This window comes from Balearica regulorum, chromosome 4 (genome assembly GCF_011004875.1).
Source record: "Balearica regulorum gibbericeps isolate bBalReg1 chromosome 4, bBalReg1.pri, whole genome shotgun sequence".
Lineage (NCBI taxonomy): Eukaryota > Metazoa > Chordata > Aves > Gruiformes > Gruidae > Balearica > Balearica regulorum.
In genome coordinates, this window is record NC_046187.1 from 14,758,200 (window position 1) to 14,770,233 (window position 12,034).

At 37.6% G+C, this 12,034-nt stretch overlaps 1 long non-coding RNA gene across 1 annotated transcript in view; it reads right to left on the reverse strand.

The window, feature by feature from the left end:
• The window catches only part of LOC142601672 (uncharacterized), a 264,842-nt gene that overhangs the window by 115,518 nt on the left and 137,290 nt on the right, over positions 1 to 12,034 (reverse strand). Inside the window, exon 4 of the long non-coding RNA XR_012835217.1 lies at positions 11,676 to 11,756. This is a non-coding gene — a long non-coding RNA (uncharacterized LOC142601672). The remainder of the gene's footprint in view (positions 1 to 11,675; positions 11,757 to 12,034) is intronic.

Below are 12,034 nucleotides of genomic sequence, written 5' to 3' on the forward strand. Positions count from 1 at the left end.
AGTGATAATAGATCTAATGGCAATTGGGAACTATCTGGAGCACTCTCTTAATTCTTAGGCTTTCCTCATGTTTGAGGTTTTAGAAGAATAGATATTTTCAGTACGTACATTACTTTGGGTTGTTGGTAGGGGTCCATTAAAAAATTTCTGGTTTTTTCCGACCGCTACCAACCGCTGTTGTTCTTGGTGTTCTGCTGGTTGAGAGATGTGGTCCCAAAAGGGGAAGCGCACAGCGCTATTATGGTGGTCAGTCAGAGAGATGACAAAAGGTACTCCCAGCACAGCAGAAGAACATCACGGGGGATTGTTTCTGTTCACTAAAGATGATCAAATCCAGAACATGAATTTGATTGACTCTAGGGACCATTAACCTCTTTTTTATTCTTTTTTGAATTGCTTCATTGAATCTACTTTATTTTTCACAATTCCTCTGCAATGTCTTGGTAGCAGTCATTATTACTTCACATGGAGGAAAATAACCTGTATGTTGACAATATCCACCATCCGCAATGAAGAAATAAGTTGTAATGATACACCATGGGTTTTCAACTACATGACCTGGGACAGCATCCAGCCAGCACAGAATCAACATTTAAGAGGTACACTGGTATAATTAGAGAGGAAAAGGAAGAGATCACCATGGTGTTGCTTGAAAGCAAAACCAACCCATCGATCTCTTGCTAATGGATAATTTAACCCCTTGTCTCCAGCCAAATTTATGAGCCACAATTGTGGTCAATCTCATGATCCCCCCGCCACAACATTACAGTATATAAACCATTATTTCCTGTATAGAATACCTTATTGATATGTCATTTCATTTTCATTGCCCTCTCAGTCACAGCTAATTTGCCTTCTTTCATAAATGCCATTTTCAACCAGATCCCTCTTCAAAACTATGCAAACAAAATTCGGAGTTCTTGTCCATACCAGTCATTATTGAAGATTTCTTTAAGTGCTACAGACTGAATTCAGTGATGGTGTGAAATAATTCTTTTAGATTGCTGAGACACAGATCCAGATATCTCCCTTTTCTCCCCAGTAGTTTGATACAGAAGTCAAGACTACAAAATATTTTCATCAAAACTTAATAAACACAATACCAATTACAGAACTAGACCTAGAGTACCCGATTGGAGGAAATCAGCATGTTCCTAAGAAAAAACAAGGAAGACTGTAATTTGAATAGTTTTCTTGTTATGTCAAAGGTCTTGCATCAAAAACCTACTGGAATTAGTTGCAATGAACTGAACAAACATACAAAGAAAGGCATAGGGCCTGGTCTTGCTCCTGTTTAATCACAGCCACTTTTGAAAACTGATGGGTTGCACAAACGTGACAGTAAACCGAAAATAGATTACTCAGTCATGCTCCCTGCAACACGCTGCAACAAAGGGCAACAGTCTATGCAAGGACATATGCAATCCTTTGAAGAAAGCATTCTGGCAACCTTCCAGATACAGCTGCCTCTCCCTCTTTGAAAATCTCACCACTGCATGGAATTTCTTTTTTGTGCTTTTTTGGCAACCCTAGACCCACTGTGTTGTAAAACTGCTGGCATGTCACTGATTTTAAATTGTTGTGTCAGCTCTATTTTTTGCATCATAGCAAATAATGTCTCAAAATAAGCACAAGTGAGATGCAAGATATGTTGTCCTGGCACTTGAAGAATTATAAGCACATGGCCAATAAAAATAGAATTCTTCATATCAATATTTTTCATTGTAAAATTATCTACAATACATTGCAATTCTGCACAGACAATAGTGAGAGACAGTGGTTCTATTTCAGTTATCTCTAAAGCTGGGATATAGAGGTGAGCCATTTGTACAAGCTACACACTTTAAATGATTGTATTGCAATAGGCTGTTTCACAGTATGACAGTACAAATACAGCAAAACCAGTCTAAATCTAAATTGTCCAAATTCCAAATCTAAATACATCAGCATTACCTTAGAAGCCTGTTCTGTTAAGCAAGTAAATATAGGCTTTTTTTAGTGACATCAGTGGAGCTACTCCCATCCTTAAATACATGTCTCATTAAATGGCCTTGGCCAGTGCTGAAAAGAGAACCTCGGGTATTTTTCCAGGAATTATTAAAGGTAGTAGTTTTAATTCTGATCTTTGATACCTTGGGTTGAAATACAACTATTTGACAGAGTCACAGGAAAGACAGAGGCTGTATACTGCAAAGAAGAGGACGTACTCCTCTAGGTCTTCAATCTTTTATTACTTTTCAGTGCTGAAATCCGTATAGTCCAGTGCCTGATGGATGAAATACTAGAAATAAAAATATTATGGGATTTGTAATTCATGTGTTTCTTTCCTATTTTGTTCTCCAAAACATGCATCTCTGTTTCATAGTTGATTGTAAATATTTCAGGTAAAGAATATGTCTAGTACTTTGAAAAAAATTAGCATCCTACACAAAGAAGCGGAAGTGCATGCTGTAATTCTTTAATATAATAATCTGAAATCTTACTACTTTGCTAAGTATTCAGTGTTACAAAACTCACAGTTCTTAGTGTGAATTTTACTAAAGGTCGGAATTTAAAAAATAAACAAACTGAAAAGTATTTCAAGATTCAATGAAAAAGAAATAATTATTGATGAAACAGTAAAGTATGAATTCTATTAAAAGAAGCAAGAATTCCAGTAAATTCAGTAGTGGAGTAAAAATTAGATGAGCAGGCTTTAGTAACACCTTAAAATTTTATATTTTAAAATATATTTTCCTAGAGAAACACTATAGGGCAGTGCAGCAATTCAGGAGCTTCTGATTTCATAGAATCATATGCACTGAGAGTATTTTTGTTTTACCTCTCAATTGGCCTGGATATAGAATTGCAACAATGCTATAGTGCTGCTCTGTAAATGTTTTATAGCCTTTTTCAAAGAATTGTTTTATAGCAACAGAATATTACCTTAGAGCTGACAATCAGTAAAGCCAGTTAGAGAGTATCTTACACCATTCCTGTTGTATCCTACTGTCCTTCTTTCCCAAAACCAATTATTTTTCATAACCTACATTTAAATAGTTTTTGGAGCATGACTAAGAAATTAATAAATCTGCACTCCATCTGGGCAAATTCCAAAACTAGAATCCTTCAAGTTGCTAACTGTTACTCCTTCATAAAAGACTAGATCCTGCCCTTTTTTTCAGCTCTGAGACTTGTTTGATGAAAAACAAATGGACATTGAAATACTTCTATCTATCTCACATGCTCCTGTTATTTGGAGAAAGTCAGCAAAGGATGAGAGGTGCTGGAATGGCAAACATGGCCTTTATTACTTTCTTCTTTGAAACCCAGTGGTGTATTGCTTGCTTTTTTCTTAAGTTAGATAGATGTACGGGCATTAGTTTGAGTGAAATCATTCCCCAGTACAAAATAAACTTGCATAATCGAGACATATGACATAATTACATGATGGCTGTAGAATGGCATTCCCCTTTTCTCTTTCATTCTTAAAATCAGTGGTAGAGGTACAAGCAAAGAAAAGGGTGATCACTGGATTCAGTAGCTACGATGTAGACAAGACAGTATACTTTTGTTCCCTATCTATCTGTCTTCTGAGATGGCAAAACAGGCATGAAATGAGAAACAAACTGAAGACTAATAGGATGACTATGTCTTCCTACAGGATGAAAAGATAGTACGAAGGCTAGAAAAGGTGCATAGCCACATGGGTAAAGACTGCAGATCCAAGAATATGAAGATGGAAATTTGAAAAAAAAAGAGTACCTTTATTTTCCTAAGAAAGTTTAAAAAAATAGTTTGGGCAAATATTCACTCTCCAACTCAGTCCAGTTGTGAAAAATTAAATTATAATCCTGATTGAGCAAAATTGTTAACTTTGAACACGTGTGCAAGCTATTCAGCAACATTTTCCAAATTTGTGATTAACAATATAAGAATTAATATAATAGAATTAAACCTCATGCAAGTTAAGGGGGGACACTATGATTCCTGACAAAGGCGAACTGATTAAATTGGCAACATATCAATATGCAGCAATAAAAACACAAAACCCACCACTGATTATGTCACGGATGGAAAATTTTGCCAAGCAATGACACCTTAATTAGTACCACTGTCAGCTGCAAAAGGTCATCTATTTTCAACTGCAATAGCAGCATTGTACAAATTATGGTTGGCAGACTGGTATCTCCTCAATCAAAATAAAACATAAAGCGATCCTTAGTAGACCTACTGCAGCTGTCCAATCATAATAAACAAAATTCCTTAGTTGATTTCTTTTTCTCAATCTATGTTTTCTTCACCTTTTCCAAAAATGAAATGGATAGAACAGAGGTGAAGGAAAAGACATTTTAGGCTGATTTGTGTATGTGTTGGATTATCTGAGATACACAGATAAATCTGGGTGTTAGCCTGAAAATTGAGCATTGTCAATTTCAAAATAAATAATGTTAATGCTATTTTCAGGATCAGCTTTTCTTTTTTCTTTTCATATTCATTGCCAAAGCATTCAGAGTACCCTGTTGTATTCATAACATAATGTGGGTGGTGAAAAGAGTTACCTCTACACATCTGTTGTTTCTAGAGAATCTATCGCATGTTGCTTTAGAGCACTGAATGTAAAAATTAACATAATTAACCTTGATGCTGCTATAATGCAAAAGAGTATATTAAGCAAGACACTTAAACTAACATCATTAGTAATTAAATACTGAGTTTGAAATGTTTACAGTAATTGGCCCAAGGAAATGCTGTAGAAAGAGCAAAAAAGTATGTGGTTTTTTCCAAATCAAATCTGTTTGGGCTAAAATCTGAAGGCCTTAGTAACACAGTAGCAATTTACTGCACATTTCCCATAAATTTACCTGAAGAAAATACAACCCAACCATGACATCATCAGTAGGCTTAAGTTTAAACACAGTAACAATACCATAGTTTCTCAGGGGAAGGATCATTGTATGCTACAGTTATGAAAAGCTTTGAAGTGGAGTATGCGAGACCACTTTGTTTTATCATGAAACAAATTATGGGTGTGCACAGCTAGTTCCTGTGTCACAGATCAATACCACTAATTTTCAATTAATTTCATGTCACTTTCACTTCTCAAACTGCTCTATCAATTATTACATGCATTTGCCTAAATTTGATTTCTGTAACTCTAAGAAAAACACCTAAGCTATTACACAATGTGAGGTATCAGATTCAGACAGTATTTATTAAATACCATGTATACATTAGGTATCGAACAAAATACAAAATATCTTGCCTCTAGGGTCTTGGATCAGCAGAACGTGATCTGGTCTACTGTAATCCAGTAAGTGGTAACAATAAACCTTTGATACTCATAAAAAATGTGTTATTACATTATGAATGGCATTCATCTCACCTAACTCTACTAACTGCACCTAGACTAAATTTACAAGCTAAACTCCATTCCTAGTAGATTCAGAGAGGTGGGCACTTACACAAGATGATTTATCCTACTGCAATTTGAGATCTTAGATAAGACTATGATGAAACTTAAAACTTAGGCAAAATTTTGCTTTAGTCCATAAAGACTTAAGCAGAATGAAATCAGTGTAATTGAGAATAGAAAGAATGCCGATGATAGAATATTTGCTGGTTTTAAGAGTTTTTAAGTTGTTCTGTACCTTATTTCAAGATACAGTCTCCGGTCACCGTTTGCCATTGTGGATCCCCTTTACAGGGATTTAGTAAACTTTTACTTATTACTCACAGCTAAGAAGTAATGAGTAAATTAATTTCATAGCAGATCTCCCTTTAAAACTCTCAGGCAGAGAAAACTTGTATTGCAGATCTCACTTTAATCCTTCTTCTCAGAAACTACCAGGTTTTATGCTCTTTGATCTTTTCCTCAGAATCATCTTCCCAGTAGTCCTGTGTCTAGCATCCTTAATGGATGAGCCTCAAGTGTTCTTAAAGTCCTTTCCTGCAGCTTCCAATACAGACCACTAAAATTACCCTGTGGGTAGCAACTCTCTATTCTGCCATTCCTCAACCAAATGCTGGCAGTCAGACAAATATTCATTCCATGGTGATTCCTAGCAACCAGCTGGGCCTTTATGAAAGCCTTTGATGATAACTACCAATCGCAAGTTTCATTTTCCACAATCTTATATATAAAAATATGATTAACTCATCACTTTACCTAATAATTTTCTCACCTTGCTTTCTAATGTACATTCATTCAATTGCCAGATGCTCAGCAATGTATTCACTAAATAGCTGCATGTCACTAACAAGGTTTGATAAAGATTAGCCAGAACTCAGAAAAGAAGCATGATATAGTGAAAAGAACCTAGAATCATGATTCAGCAGACTTATATTCTAATCCTAGCTCTATACCTGATTTGCTAGATGGCCCTTGGTTTTGGCTTATGGCTGGGAATCAGGAGTCTTGGCTGGTGTGATATTGCTGCCAGTGCACCACTGTGGTAGAGATTGGCACCTGTTGTTCTTTAACTGTCACCAACCTCAGAACAGACAGGTCCTTCAAGAGACTGGGCAAAGTAGACAGATGTTTCATTTCCTCCATCTCCAAAGCAGTTATGCCAAAAGCCCATCGGTACCCTTTTGGGTCTCTGAAATACCCTCTCCTGAGGTAGTCTATGCCAAGGATGCATGGAGCCTCTGGGGCAGTCGCAATGGGGGGCTTTTGCCACTCATTCCCAGTTAGACTCACTTTGGCCTCCAGTACAGTTAGCTGTTGGGATGCCTTGTCACTCCAGAAATACAGATGGGTTCTGCCCCTTCATAGTTTGATGGCATTAGGGTACACTGTGCACTGGTGTCCACTACAGCCTTATACTCCTCTGGATCTGATGTGCCAGGCAATCGAATCCACACCATCCAATAAACCCGGTTGTCCCTATCCTCCATCTGGCTGGAGGTAAAGCCCCTCCAATCCTGGTCATCGTATAATGACTTAGAAGTCCCTTCAAGAGGATCATAAATACAATCAGGTATTCCACTCGGTTTGGAGAATTGCCTGCTGGAGTGGCATTTTTCTTTGAAGAATCCCCTTTTGTGATTGTTTTTCCTTGCAACTCATGTACTCATGCCTGTACGGTTGAGGTAGGTTTTCCATCCCATTTCCTCATGTCCTCTCCATGTTCATGTAGCTGAAACCACAGAGTGCCTCATGGTGTGTACCCTCTATATGCTCTCGAGCAGAGGAATGCTTACTCCTAATAGCTGAAATACTGGTCCATATAGGTGGGGAGTAGGACATATTCTCTTTGACTTGCTGGACCTTCTGGGACAGTTTCTCCACAGCCGAGATGAGGAAAGAAGAGAGACTTTCTTCATATTGCCAGAGTCAGCCAGCCACTTCATCCACCATTGGTGTCTCTTCACCTTTCCAGTCCATTACTGCCAATGAGTTGGCATATGACAATGGTGTGCTCTGTACAAACTTTCGCCACATGGGTTGTGTGCATTGGACTTCATCAGGATCTGTGGGTAACTGCGTGTTATCTGGGTCATAATAAACCATCTCCTGCACAGCTAATTCCCTCAGGTACTGGATACCTCTCTCCATGGTGGTCTACTTGCCTGGATGACATATGACATCTTCACTGAAGGGATACCCTTCCTTCATGCCTGACAGAAGTCATCTCCAGAAGTTGAGGGCTTGTGTCTTTTTCCCAATCACCTTGTCAATGCCCTCTTCCCTAGACAGGGATCCCAGCTGCATGGCTTTCCTACTCTCTAATTCTAGGCTACTGGCCCCATTATCCCAGCATCGGAGCAGCCAGGTAATGATCTGCTCACCTGGATGGTGGCTGAAATCTTTTCACATCTCTCACAGCTCATTCAGGGACAGGGATCGGGTCATTTCTTCTGGTTCTGCCTCTTCCTACTGTTCTTGTGGTGGTCCTGGTTTGTTGTTATCCCTTAATAAGTGAACTATTTTTTTTTATGTATTTCTTCTTCTGTATGGGGACAACTGATACTGGTATGGATTGTTTTTATGGTTCAGCTGCAGTGCCTGTCACCAGGGTTGGAGTAGCCACAGTGCCTGTTGCTCTGTTTTCCCTCTCTTCCCCCTGATGGCACTGCCTACTATCGAATAGTGTTTGATAGATACTGGCCAGGGCCCAGCACAGCACAGTAAGTTGTGCATCTTTGGAACAGCCACAGAATTTTCCTTTCAAATATTCTATCACTTCATCAGGGTCTTGTAGCTGTTCAGGAGTGAAGTTCCAAACCATTGGAGGTGAGAAGTTCTCTAGATACCTGCCCACATTCTCCCACATCCATGCCACCCATAACTATCCAGCCTCAGGGAAGATCTCTGGGTGGTATTCTTAAAACAATTTTTTGTAACCCTAAACAAGACCTGGAACATATTCAGGAGACATAACAATAAGAACATGCTGGCTTGAACATCCCAAGGATATTCAAAATTCTCAAAAGCTCTTGTAACTAGTCCAAAGGAAAAAGGGGAGGTGAAAGGGCAGGAGAAATTACCCCCCCACCCCGTCTTCCCCATAGATTGGGTGTGATTATTAATAAATTCCAAGAGACGTCATCCGAGGTACGGACATGACAGCAATGCAACATACAAATACCTGCTTAACCTCATGACCAGTGATGTTATCATACCGTAAGTTGATATTACACAGTACAGAAAAATGAGAATTCTGACCCCTCTCCCAGAAGTGAACAGTGCCACAGGGAATACATACAGCAAGTAAGGGTTTACATGACACAACCACGTGAACAAAAAACCCACCATTGTGACCAGTGACTATTTAACTAATATAAGAAATGTATATAATGAATTTGTTTTAACACGCTCTAGTCAGATCTGTCATCACCTCAACCCTTCGAGCCCCATGTTGGGTGCCAAAAAGGACTGACATGATTTAGCCCCAGCCAGCAACTAAGTACCATGCGGCCACTCACTCACCCCTCCCCCTCCCACAATGGCATGACAAGGAGACAGAAGAAAAAGGTCAAACTCCTGAGCTGGGATAAGGACAGTTTACTAGGACAGCAAAGGAAGAGGAAAATAACAACAGTGCTTATAACAGAATACACAAAGCAGGTGATAATGCAATTTGCTCACCTGACCTGATGCCCAGCCTGTCCCCAAGCAGCAATCCCTCATGACATCATATGGTATGGAATATCCCTTTCACTAGTTTGGGTCAGCTATCCTGGCTGTGTTCTCTCCCAGCTTCTTGTGAAAATTAACTCTTTCCCAGCTGAAAACTAGGACAGTTCTATACCATGATTTAAAGAGAGAACACTGATTTAACTTGCTTTTCAACTTTTCTGCTGTTTCCAAGATTGTGTCCAAAGTGGCATAGTGTAAACAGGTCACAAATGAGTGGTATGAGCTACAAAATGAGGCAGTAGTCATTGGAAGAGATTGGTACTGTCACAATTGATCTATTGCCCAAAAGCAAGGAAAATTTTTCAAAAGGAAGCTGCTAGAGAAAGAATCATCAAGGTGAGGTAATTCCATAGGCCTGATTAAGCCAGTGGAAAGAGTGCTGCAGTAAATGTATTTCTTCATATATTCATCAAATTTCACAAACACAGACTTCTCAGGGTTAGGTAATGTCTGTTTAAGCCAATGGTTCTCAGTCATTTTAGATGTGCGACATACTTCAAATAAGCTTAAAATGCTAGGGCATCATTTTCCTGATTTAATCATCTTCCATAAGAAAGAATCTTACTTAAAAGCAAATGTCTTCTCTAATTTCCAGAAAGGCTGTAGGAAAAGCTATAAAATCACATATGAAGTAAATGGATTTATGTTTCAGTCTGATATGTCTGTTGATCTTCTCCATACAAAAGACACTTTTCATACTAGTGACTCAGGAACAGCTCCCAAAAAATCCACAATTTTTTCTGCACGGAGATGTCCTAGAAGCCTCTGCTATTTGCAGCATTCTAATAACTTATTTTCTTGATTATATTTTTTCAATTAAAATTTATATTTACACTGAAAGTATGAAAATGAACATTTTTATCTGTTTTCAGAGACAACAATCTTCATTAAATAATACTTCATTTTTGTATGAAATAATCACCTGAAGAAAGATCTAGTTAAACAAAATTTGAAGATAACTAATAATCTCTGTTGATAAAAGTGCACAAAGAAAGACAATCTTATATTTCAATTGATGTTGTCCTCATGAGGGAGAAAATATTTGTGCTACAATCCCATAGGTGGTTTTAGAGAAGCTGAATCTTAGGAGGTTTTTAACAGTATTGTTTAATTCCACAATGATAAAATAAGCAATTTTTAAAATGTGTGAGAAGTTTTAGGGGAAAAAAGATAAATTCCACAATTTCCTCTAGATCCTGCTCCTGTAAATGACTGTAAGTTTAATATATTTATATCTATTAAAATTTCCTTTATACCACCACAATAAGTGTATTTGCAAAACAACTTCATTGGCCTGACAGAAGCTGAAGTCACGGTGGAGGTGATGCTAGATGTTTGGGAGGGAAAAACAAGATTCCATTGCACTTGAGCATGACCTAGTGGCTGGTTCATTGAGTGGCATTTATGGTAGAAACAGAAAAGACTACTTGTCTGCAGGGTAATTAATGTGCACGCAGCTGCTCGTTGAGGATTGGATAAAGGGAAAAAATAGTGGCCTGGAATGAGGTGTGTAGATGAAAGACCCACACTCCCACACAAATTAGCCAGTTGGGACTCATGTATCTGTTACTTGGACCCACCAAATGCACTCTATTTTGTGACTAAATGAAATGTTCTAACAGATTTGCACAGAGGATCAAAATATGTAAACTTTCTCATTCTTTCCAAAGTATTTAGTATAAGGCCTATTTGAACTATATAAAGGCTTAATGGACTAAAAAAATAGACTTAGTGGCACACAGTATCACTATTAAACCAGAGGTTGCTATTTTTTATATTCTGTATTTAAATTGTGTATGATTCCAGCTAGACAACAAGTAAAAATTCTGCCAGTAAAACAAATTGTAAAATATAATCTATATTGTTTACACGTTCAAATCATATCTATAGTTTCTCCAAAAAGACTGCATACTTATTCTTTAGACCTATGAAATAGTTTCCTCAAAGTTAGCCAAACTGTTATTTAACTTGAGTACCCTGAATAAACTAACTGGTATATGAAGCAACTGACATCTGTGCCTATTCAAGTTTTATTGATGCTACTTACATCATAAAAATTTAATGTGATTGCCTTCAATTTGGAAAACATTAGTTTGTCTGAACCATGGAATATCCCACCCATAGTATACTCTACACACTCAAGGCAATAAAATACAAAGCTGTTTGACCCATACCAGTCAAACCAAAATGGTAAATGGAAATATGTATTATGTTTTCATTACTAATTTTTAGCTAAATCCCTTGAAATGTAAAACAAACTCATGTTACTGAAGCTGAAACAACTTCAATACTGCTGTGTCAACAGAATCTGAATGCCTGTTGATAATGACTGACAGATAAAGATAAATATTTCCATTATAAAATGTTGTACGCCCCCCATCCTCTTTATCCATGTCCTATGACATCAAACAGGCTTCTGTACCTCTTCATTTTAGTGGTCAAAACACTCAGACTTCCAATCATTAAAAAAAATTACTTACATGGGCATTACATCGAGCTACTTAATCGTCCTAGCTACTCCTTGACAGTCATTCAACCACAAAACATTTACCTTGCTATCCAGATCGGATCCACAATGAAGATGAAAATCTTGGCTCTGATCTACACTTTCATTCATTCTGCTGTCTTCCTTCTTAATAAATCAAGAGGATTCAAAAAAAGAATAAATTCAATGGTTCAGTCACACTTGTCTATGTTTCAGCAAGATATAGCTTGCTGTCATGTTAACCCTTAGTTCAAAGGCTCACAAGCAAAGGGAGTAAGTATATAATTCTGCTTGTAAATCATTAAAGCCTGGACCTATTACTTTTTCTGTGAGCTCAGATTCTAGTCTCCGAATTTTCTTTCAGGCTGTCAGAAAACACTTCATATTAAAACAGAAAATATACAATTCTAGTGATTGGTATACTC